Source organism: Dipteris shenzhenensis, chromosome 33 (assembly GCF_047967505.1).
Source record: "Dipteris shenzhenensis isolate YYH24624 ecotype China chromosome 33, Dip_SZ_1.0, whole genome shotgun sequence".
NCBI lineage: Eukaryota > Viridiplantae > Streptophyta > Polypodiopsida > Gleicheniales > Dipteridaceae > Dipteris > Dipteris shenzhenensis.
Window position 1 is genome coordinate 11,376,964 of NC_141628.1, and position 10,342 is coordinate 11,387,305.

Below are 10,342 nucleotides of genomic sequence, written 5' to 3' on the forward strand. Positions count from 1 at the left end.
GTTGGTCAGCCAGGATCCCGGTAGGGGCATCATGTATACCCTACGTGGGATTTGGATGCGCTGGCAAGGGTCACATCATTTGATGAATTCGGTCACATCTCTGAAGAGCATTGGCCACCAAAGACTAGCTTGCATCACTTTACGTGCTGTAACCTCAGTGGCGACAAAATGGCCTCTTGAGTGGGCTTCTTCAAGCACCTTGATGTATTCGTGTTCACATACACATCTTTGCAGTATGCCATCCTTACCCATGCGGTAGACTTGTCCTGCTATCCAACTGATATGGTGTTGCATCCTTAATGAGTTTCGGGTTCTATCCTTCTTAAGGTCTTGGCCTAGGGGTAGTCCGTTGGCCAAGTAGTGGCCGATTTCAATGGCCCATTCTTGAATGACGTCAAGGAAGAAGAGGGAAGCGTCGATCATCTTCTACTCCCATTGGAGATTTGCCATTTGGGATCCTTGATAGATGGTCAACTAGAACGTGGGTTTTGCCCTTGTACCCAGTGACTATAAAGTCGAATTCTAGTAGGATCAGCATCCACCTAGTGATGCATCCCATTATGTAGGGTTTGTTGACCAAGTATAGCAGTGCTTGATGGTCCATGAACAAGACAAACTTCTTAGCTAACAAGTAGTGCCCGAACTTCTCGACTGCATAGACCATGGCAAGACCCTCTCTCTCGGTGGTGGTGTAGTTAACTTCAGCCTCATTTAGTTGACGGCTCACAAAGTATATCGGGTCATCCAAATTATGCTCCCCGAGCTGGTCTAACACACATCTAATGGCAAAGTTAGAGGCATCGATGTGGACATTGAATATTAAATTCTAGTCGAGAGACCTCAGTACTGGGGTGGTGGCTAGAGCTAGCTTGAGGGTTTCAAAGGATGTTTGGCATTCTTCAGTTCACTCAAAGGATACTAGCAGTTTGTATAACGGGCGGACTATGTTGGCATAGAACAAAATAAATATCCAGTAATAGCCCGTATGGCTAGTAAATCATTGGACTCCCTTAGCGTTTGTGGGGGGCGGTAACTCCAAGATGAGTTTAATTTTGTTGTGTTTTGTGGAGATTCCATTTTGGGACACTATGTGCCCTAGGATGACACCATGTTTGACCCAAAACTGGCACTTAAGTGAGTTGAGGGATATGATGTACAAGAAGCACTTCTCAAGGATGAGCCTGAGATAATTAAGGTGGCCATCCCATTTTGAGCGCATGCAGATATCATCCAAGAATACTTCCACAAAGTCCCTCAGGTATTCCTTGAATATCATGATCATCATATGTTGGAAGGTAGTTGGGGCATTGGTTAATCCAAATATCATAACCCTGGCTGCATATACACCCCATTTGATTGTGAAGGCGGTCTTGTGTTGATCTTGGGGGGCGATTGAGAATTGGTTGTAATCCAAAAATCCATCTAGGAAGCTATAAGATTCCTTTCCAACTACCCTTTCTAGAACATGTTTCTTGAACGGCAAGGGGTAGTGGTCACGTCTCGTGGCTGCATTAACCTTCTTCAAATCTACACATACTCTAATTTTTCCATTTTTCTTCAAGACTATCACAATGGGTGATACCCAATCTGTACGCTCGATCTCATAGATGAATCATGCATCTATGAGTTTCTGGATTTCTTCCCTCAGTATGAGTGCATATTTAGGATTCATAGGATAGGGGCGTTGCTGTACTGGCCTGGCATCACCCATCATGGGGATTGTATGCTGCACTACTGTAGTACCCCTTTCATGTCTGTGTATTTCCAGGCCATGCAGTCCTTATATTCCTGTAGGAGAGCTATTAAGGCATTCTCCTCACTGGGAGTGAGGTCATTAGCAACAAACACGAGTTGTGAGTCCTGCCCTTCTGGGGCTAAGTTTACTTGTTGGACCGGGGCTGGTACATCATGTCCTTGAAAACAACCGTTCTCGAGATCTTTTGGCCTGTTGGTATAAGATCTTACAATTTTGAATAGTATAGGCCTTGTATTGGGCTAGCACCTACTGCCATAGGTCTTCCTTTTCCTCAATCTCCTTCTCTTTTTTTGCTAGAGTCATGGAATTTTTTCCCTTAGACATCCTTAGGGGAACCACTAGGGTCAGACCCCCGAGCTCTAGGGTGGTGATATGAAATCCTACTCTTTCTGGGACATCTATATTGGCTAAGACATGCATCTAGTTCTGCGAGAATTCTAGCTCGGGAAGAGATGCATAACTAGAAGTCATCAGACTCCTTCTCATCTTCTTCCTTGTCACAGGGTTGGAATAGCTTTATGGAGGTGGTTTGGGCAGTGGTGTCAGACTCTGCAGGGCAAAGAGGTGTCCTGACAATGGTTGGGTCTTGTAGGTATGCAGGTCCACTCTCATGTTTGCTCCTCATGCCCCAAGTAGATATTATCATTACGCCAATCATGCACGAGTCCGGACATTTGCAAGAAGGGACTGCCTAGGATAGCTTCATATCCGGGCTGTCGAGTAAAGTCCATGACCACAAACCTGATAGGGTACATGAATCCAAACACCTTAATGTTTATGCCAGTCTAGCACTCCCAGAGGTTTAACAGTTCCTCCCTCTCCCTAATTCTCTCTCTCTCTCTCTCTCTCTCTCTCTCTCTCTCTCTCTCTCTGTGGATTTTAACACTCTCCCTCTCTAGGCTAATTCTCTCTCTCTCTCCCTCCCTCTCTCTCTCTCCCTTCCTCTCCATCTCTCTCTCGATCTCTCTCTTTCCCTCAAACCCTCTCTCTCTCTCTCTCGTCTCGCTATCTCTCTCTCTCCCTCTCTTTCTCTTTCTCCCTATTTCTCTCTATCTCTCTCTCTCTTCCCTCTCACTATTTCTCTCTCTCTCTCTCTCTCTCTCTCTCTCTCTCTCTCTCTCTCTCTCTCTCTCTCTCCCCCCCTCTCTCTCTCTCTCCCCCCCTCTCTTTCTCTTTCTCCCTATTTCTCTCTCTATCTCTCTCTCTCCCCTCTCCCTCTCTCCCTAACTCTCTCTCTCCTTCTCTCCCTCTCTCCCTAAGTCTCTCTCTCTCCTTCTCTCCCTCTCTCCCTAACTCTCTCTCTCCTTCTCTCCCTCTCTCCCTATCTCTCCCTCTCCCTCTCTCCCTAATTCTCTCTCCCTCCTTCTCTCCCTCTCCCTCTCCCTATCTCTCCCTGTCCTCTTGCTAATTCTCTCTCTTGTCCCTCGGCTAAAGCCCATCGATGATAGCATCGACCAAGCAAGTGCCTAGTTGATAATATCATCGATCAGGCAAGCGCCTTGTTGATGATATCATCGACTTAGCTGCTTGCATGTTGATTGGGTAGCACATGTGGTGGAAGGCTAGGTGAATCAATGGGGGAGCGTGCAAGGAAAAAGAAGATGGCGAGGCTAATCAATGGGGGAGCGCAGGGAAGAAGAAGATGGCAAGGCTCTCTTCAGTCTAAAAAAAATTAAACAGAAGAAGAAGATGGCGAGGCTCCCTTCAGTCCAAAAAATTTTAAACAAATGCATGAGGAGATGGAGAGCTTACCTGGCAAAGCTAGAGAGCTGAGAGGGGTAGAAGGTAGAGGGAGAGATGGAGAGGTTAGAGGAACTAAACAAGAAGGGATTGGGGTAGAATATAGAGTAATGTATTTTTAGAAATATTTCTTGCTATTTTTAGTAAATAGGATAGACTAGCAATCAAAGCAATGTGTTTTCAAAAAAGCAAACATAAGGTACTTTAAATCATATTCCAGCACACCACCCCCATTTTCAAAATACAGTAAATTATATTGAAGCACGCTGTAAAATTTGATTTCATGACCAAATTAAAAATAAAAAACACTTAACCATAAGAAAATTGCACATACCTGGTGATTCTTTGAAGTCTTGGGCGTATTCTATAAATAATGAGAAACAAATGTGGGAATCTCATGTTTATAGAGAAAATTTTCTATTTTAAGAAATGTCTCTATGCTCAAAACCCTAAACCTAACCTTGACTCTTATGGTCAGGCATATAATTTTTACCTTTCATTGTTGCATGGCACTTTTTAGGAATCCCCTTTGAAGCTTGCCAAAGTTCTACATGGGAGGTTCATTTGACACTACGTCTATCTCAATTTCTTATTCTCATAGTTCCGAGGGCACTTCCTTTGCTACATTGGATGTATCTTGTACTAGTGGTGGAACCTCTTTTGCCACCTTGGATGTGTCTCCTACTCCTTCACCTAAGCATGATGGTGGACATAGAAGCCCAGGCACTCAAATCCATGGACCTGATATTCCCATTGAAGAGAATGAAATAATAGAAGTCGAAGCAAGCATGAGAGGTCAACAAGTGTTATCAGGTATGTGCTCCATGTCTAAGTTCATTCAATGGCTCTCTTTGTTTTGTTTTTGATGCTAGAAATTATTTCTTACAAGGGACATCTAATCCAAATGGATCTCAACGACTGTCTCGACTATAATAAAAGGGAAGTAGAATTCAATCTCGTCCATTGAGGAGAGACTAAAGGGAAGACCAATGAATGTGGACCTCAAAAAGTCTAGCTACACAAGAGGGAGAGCTCGTATGATGCTGGACACCACACCTTTGAAAGAGACCTGCAATACTCTTTGCTATAGCAGAATGTGCCTGGTCGCTTTTGGGGTTGCAAAATTAAGGGTGTTACAGGGCAAAATTAGGTTGAACTGAATAAAGATGATCAAAATTTTTATTTAGCATGGTCTACAAGACCTAGGGAAAACAATATGAACAAAATTGTGTTTGAATACTCATCCGGTTCAAGGATTGTTTGTCGCAAAGCATATAGACTTGCATATTGTCTTAGCAAAATGAAAGGCTAAAAAGATTACAGGCGCAACCCCTGCATTTGTACAACAAGACAAATGATATCGAGTGCCTGGACCTCATGGCAATATGGTATGCTCGTGGTTGTAAGACTTTGTGCAAAAACATGCCGAGGCTCTTCCAAATAGTGACCAGTTGCACTTATCGGATAATTTCTCCAAGCAGGAGGTCCATTCCATGTACAAGGATGCCATGGTTATGAGAGTGCTCTCAACGGAAGCAAGAACGGAAGAGGGAGAGAGAGAAACAGAGCCACACAAGTTTTGGTGGGTGCAGAACACCCTAATCTTCTTTTTCATTCATTTATATATGTATTTGAGTATTGTACATAACCGGGTAAAGGCACAGTGACCTTTAAGCCCCAGAACCTCTTACTTAAAGGACAATGTGCCTTTAAGGGAGAACAACCAGTGAGCATACTATCTAATGCCCATCAATACATGACAATACTCAAACCGCTGACTAGGTAGACTCTTCATCAGCATATCTGCAGGGTTATCATCTCTATGAACCTTGACAAGCTCTATGTGCTTGTCCTTTCCTGATGAAATGGTACCTGACCTCAATGTGTTTGGTCTTTGCATGAAAGACCAAATTTCGTGCTAGCTGAATAGCACTCATGGAATCACTATGCAATGTCGGTACACGTGTATGAATCCCCAAATCTCCCATTAGTCGATCAAGCCATATAGCCTCCTTGCAACCCTCTGTGGCTGCAACATACTCAGCCTCTGTGGTAGACAAAGCAACACGCTTCTGTGTGCAAGACATCCACGACACTACACCACCTGCAAAGGTGAACACATAACCAGAAGTGGATCTCCTACCATCCACATGCCCTGCATAGTCTGAATCTGTGTACCCAAGTACACGCATGTCTTCTCTACCAAAGCAGATGCACATCTCCTTCATACCCTTCATGTACCTCATGATGCACTTAACTGCCTCCCAATGCCTCTTTCCTAGATTAGCCATATACCAGCTAACCACTCCCACTGCAAATGCAATGTCTGGTCTAGTAGCTATCATAGCATACATAAGACTCCCAACTGCTGATGCATAAGGAACCTTGGCCATCATGGACCTTTCTAAGAGCTCTCAATGGAAGCAAGAACGAAAGAGGGAGAGAGAGAAACAGAGAGCCACACAAGTTTTGGTGGGTGCAGAACACCCTAATCTTCTTTTTCATTCATTTATATATGTGTTTGAGTATTGTACATAACTGGGGTAAAGGCACAATGTCCTTTAACCCCCACAACCTCCCACTTAAAGGACAATTTGCCTTTAAGGAGAACAACCAGTGAGCATACTATCCAATGTCCATCAATACACGACAATACTCAAACCGCTAACTAGGTAGACTCTTCGTCAGCATATCTATATGGTTATCATCTGTATGAACCTTGACAAGCTCTATGTGCTTCTCCTCAAGTACCTCCCTGATGAAAGGGTACCTGACCTCAATGTGTTTGGTCTTTGCATGAAAGACCAGATTCCGTGCTAGCTGAATAGCACTCATGGAATCACCATGCAATGTTGGTACACCTATATGAATCCCCAAATCTCCCACTAGCCGATCAAGCCATATAGCCTCCTTGCAACCCTCTGTGGCTGCAACATACTCAGCCTCTGTGGTAGACAAAGCAACGCACTTCTGTGTGCGAGACATCCATGACACTACACCACCTGCAAAGGTGAACACATAACTAGAAGTGGATCTCCTACTATCCACATGCCCTGCATAGTTTGAATCTGTGTACCCAAGTACACGCATGTCTCCTTTACCAAAGTAGATGCACATCTCCGTGGTACCCTTCATGTACCTCATGATGCACTTAACTACCTCCCAATGCCTCTTTCTTGGATTAGCCATATATCGGCTAACAACTCCCACTGCAAATGCAATGTCTGGTCTACTAGCTATCATAGCATACATAAGACTCCCAATTGCTGATGCATAAGGAACCTTGGCCATCATGGCCCTTTCCTCATTTGATTTGGGACTATCTGTATGACTCAGTTTCACATATGGAGGCAATGGAGTACTCACTACCTTCCCCCCCTCCACATTGAAATGCTGCAATACTTTTGTAACATACTCTTTCTATGAAAGCCAAAGGAATTTCCTACTCCGATCACGCGTGATGCGCATACCAAGAATATGACTTGTAAGTCCCAAATCCTTCATATCAGAGGCCTCATGCAACTTGGCCTTTAATGCATCTAGCTCATAAGTATTCTTGCTAGCCAATAGCATATCATCCACATATAGTGCTTGGATTATCAGGCTATTATCCTTAGCCCTTTTAGTTTAGACACAGTGATCAATTTCACTCCTAAAACTCTGGGACCGAATGAAAGCATCAAACTTCTGATACCACTCTCTAGGTGCTTGCTTAAGACCATAGAGACTCTTCTTTAGCTTGCAAATTAAATGCTCTTTGCCCTTTTCTTCAAAGCCTTCCGGTTGCACCATGTAAATTTCCTCATGCAAATCCCCATGCAAGAAAGCTATCTTGACATCCATCTGCATAAGCTCCCTATCCTCTGCTACCACTAGTCCAAGCATGCATCTAAGTGTGGTCATCTTCACAACAGGAGAGAATATCTCATCAAAGTCCGCACCCTTCTCTTGCTTGAACCCTTTAGTGACCAAACGGGCCTTGTACCTAGGCACATCATCACCTGTGACCTTCATCTTATAGACCCATTTACATGGCAATGCTTTCTTTCCATGTGGCAAAGAAACCAAGTCCCAAGTCTTATTCTTCATAAGTGAACTCATCTCTGATTGCATAGCATACTCCCACTTGCGTTGATCCTCGCACATCATAGCCTCTCTATAGCAAGAAGGCTCCCCGCAATCAGTAAGCATCACATAGTCTACCCCTGGAACAAACCTATCAGGTGGTCTAGACACTCTAGATGATCTTCTCAAGGGCATTTCAGCTTGCCGTCCCACCTACATATCAGCCACATTTGGCTCATCATTTCCACCAATAGATGATCCATCATCTACCCTTGATTGTATACCTGTGGGAGTATTTGGTGGTACCATTTCTTGCACATTTGGTGCATGGATAGCTTGCTGTCTATCAACATATGCAGGTGGATTCACATCCTTGAAAGTGATTCTCCTCATTTCCACATCCCTCATGGGTGCCTTGTGCATATTCTTCTCATTGAAGACTACATCATGGCTGCATATGATCTTTGCTTTTGGACCCAGAGATGATAGCCCATCTCTCCACTTTCACCATAACCCAGAAAGATGCATTTCCTAGACTTAGGATCTAGCTTCTTTTGAAGCTCTTTCGGCACATGTGCATATGCCTCACACCCAAATATATGCAAATTAGAGTAAGAGGGCTTCTTGCCACTCCATGCCTCTTCAGGAATACCACCATCCAAACTCCTACTAGGTGATCTATTGATCACATGCATTGCAGTCTTCATTGCCTCATCCCAAAAACCACCAAAAAGAATTACATTGGAAAGCATGCATTGCAACCTTTCTTGAATGGTACGATTCATCTTTTCTACAACTGGATTTTGCTCTAGAGTATGAGGGGATGTGAGCTCCCTCTTAATCCCACGTGTATCACAGATATGCTGAAAGTCATGAGAGAGATACTCTCCACCATTGTCAATCTGTAGGCATTTAAGCGTCCTACCTAACTGATTCTCAACCAAGGCCAGCCATTTCTGAAATACCTAGAACACATCATTCTTTTGAGCTGTAGCATAAGCCCACACTTTCCTAGTTGCATCATCAATGAATGTCACATAGTATTCATCCCCGCCTAATGACCGTGTAGGCATGGGACCACATACATCTGAATGCACCAAATCAAGCTTTTCAAACTCTTTCTTTCCCCTTCTTTTATGGGCTGATTTAGTCTGCTTCCCATAGAGACAATGCTCACAAAATTCAAAATGCGGTACATAACCCAAACGGCATAAGAGTTTCATTCCATTCTGGCTCATGTGCCCCAACTTGCAATGCCACAAAGAAGTGCTTGGCTGCTCGGTTATTGCAATAACATGATCAAATACCCATGATACATGTAAGGAATACAAAGTCCCACACTTGGCACCCCTGGCCAAAAGCATAGAGCCCTTCTGAATTTTCCAACTCTGAAAGCTAAAAGTGGTGTGAAAACAAGCATCATCTAGCTAACCCACTGAAATAAGACTCTTGGTCAGCTTAGGCACATGTCTCACATGTTTCAAAATAAATGTAGACCCATTTGCAAAAGAAAACTTTATGTCATCTACTCCCACTATGTCACATGCATAGTCATTTCCAAGATGCACACAACTTGTCTTTCCACTGTCATAAGTGGAGAACCATTCCCTATGGGAAGTAACATGGAATGAAGCACCAGAATCCAAAATCCAATCTTGGGAATATGCATCATTTGAAGTGGTAAGCAACTCTGCAGATAAACTAGACATGAAGAGAACGGCATTGTCACTATCATGTGTGACTGCATTGATCTCCTCGATCTTCATTTTTCCTTTGTCCTCCTTTAGACTCTCTTTCTTTTGATTTGCACCCCAATTTGCATTCTTTTTCTTATCCTTTTGCTCTCTTTTCAACTTGTAGCAATCCTTTTTCATATGGCCCTTCGTGCCACAGTGGTAACACTCAATGTTTTGTGCCCTGGATTTGCTACGAGACTTCCCTCTTTCTTGGGACTTCCCCCTGAACTGTGATCTGCCCCTTTGCACATTTAAGGCTGCATCCTGCTTGTTGCCATCCATAGACTTCTATCTAATCTCCTCAGCCAACAAGCTACCCACGACATCATCAAATTTTAGTACTCCACCAGGTGTAGAGTTACTGATAGCTGCACGGAAGGTATCCCATGAGGATGGCAATGAACATAAGAGAAATATTTCCTTAGTCTTCGCATCGAAATTCATCTTCTGAGCCTGAAGCTGTCTAAAAATAATATTGAATTCATTCAAGTGAGAAGCAATGGAGACCCCTTGTGGCACACAATTTCTTCCACAAATCTTCCATAGTCTGCTCATTTACTACTGTGAAATAAACTAACTCCGCAAGATGAAGTCTAATAGTAGACATTGCTAATGCATCCAACTCATTCCAATCATCCTTAGACATATTTGCAGGCTTAGCTTCAATCCCTGCCAAGGGTTTAATCTGCTTCTTTTGAATAAGCACATCCTTATCTGTTCTTTCCACAAAGAAAAGTTTGTCTCATCAAACTTTTTAATGTTGAAAAACTCCTTTTCAAAAATGCAAGAGGATGCCATGATGCAAATAAAGCAAAATCCCAAATGCTAGTGCCTCCAAGAGAGAATCACACCAAATACTAGGTGCACCCAAATGTGTATGCCACAATAGAGTGAAATATCACCAAAGCTCAAAGCTCAAGGCATCAAAAGATACAGCTGACTCATCTGCATGTACTATGCATCCATATGAGCAAATCTGGCCCGAAAGAAAATGCCAACTGCAATGGCAATCCAAAATGCCAATAAGTGCCAAATGGCTCAAGCA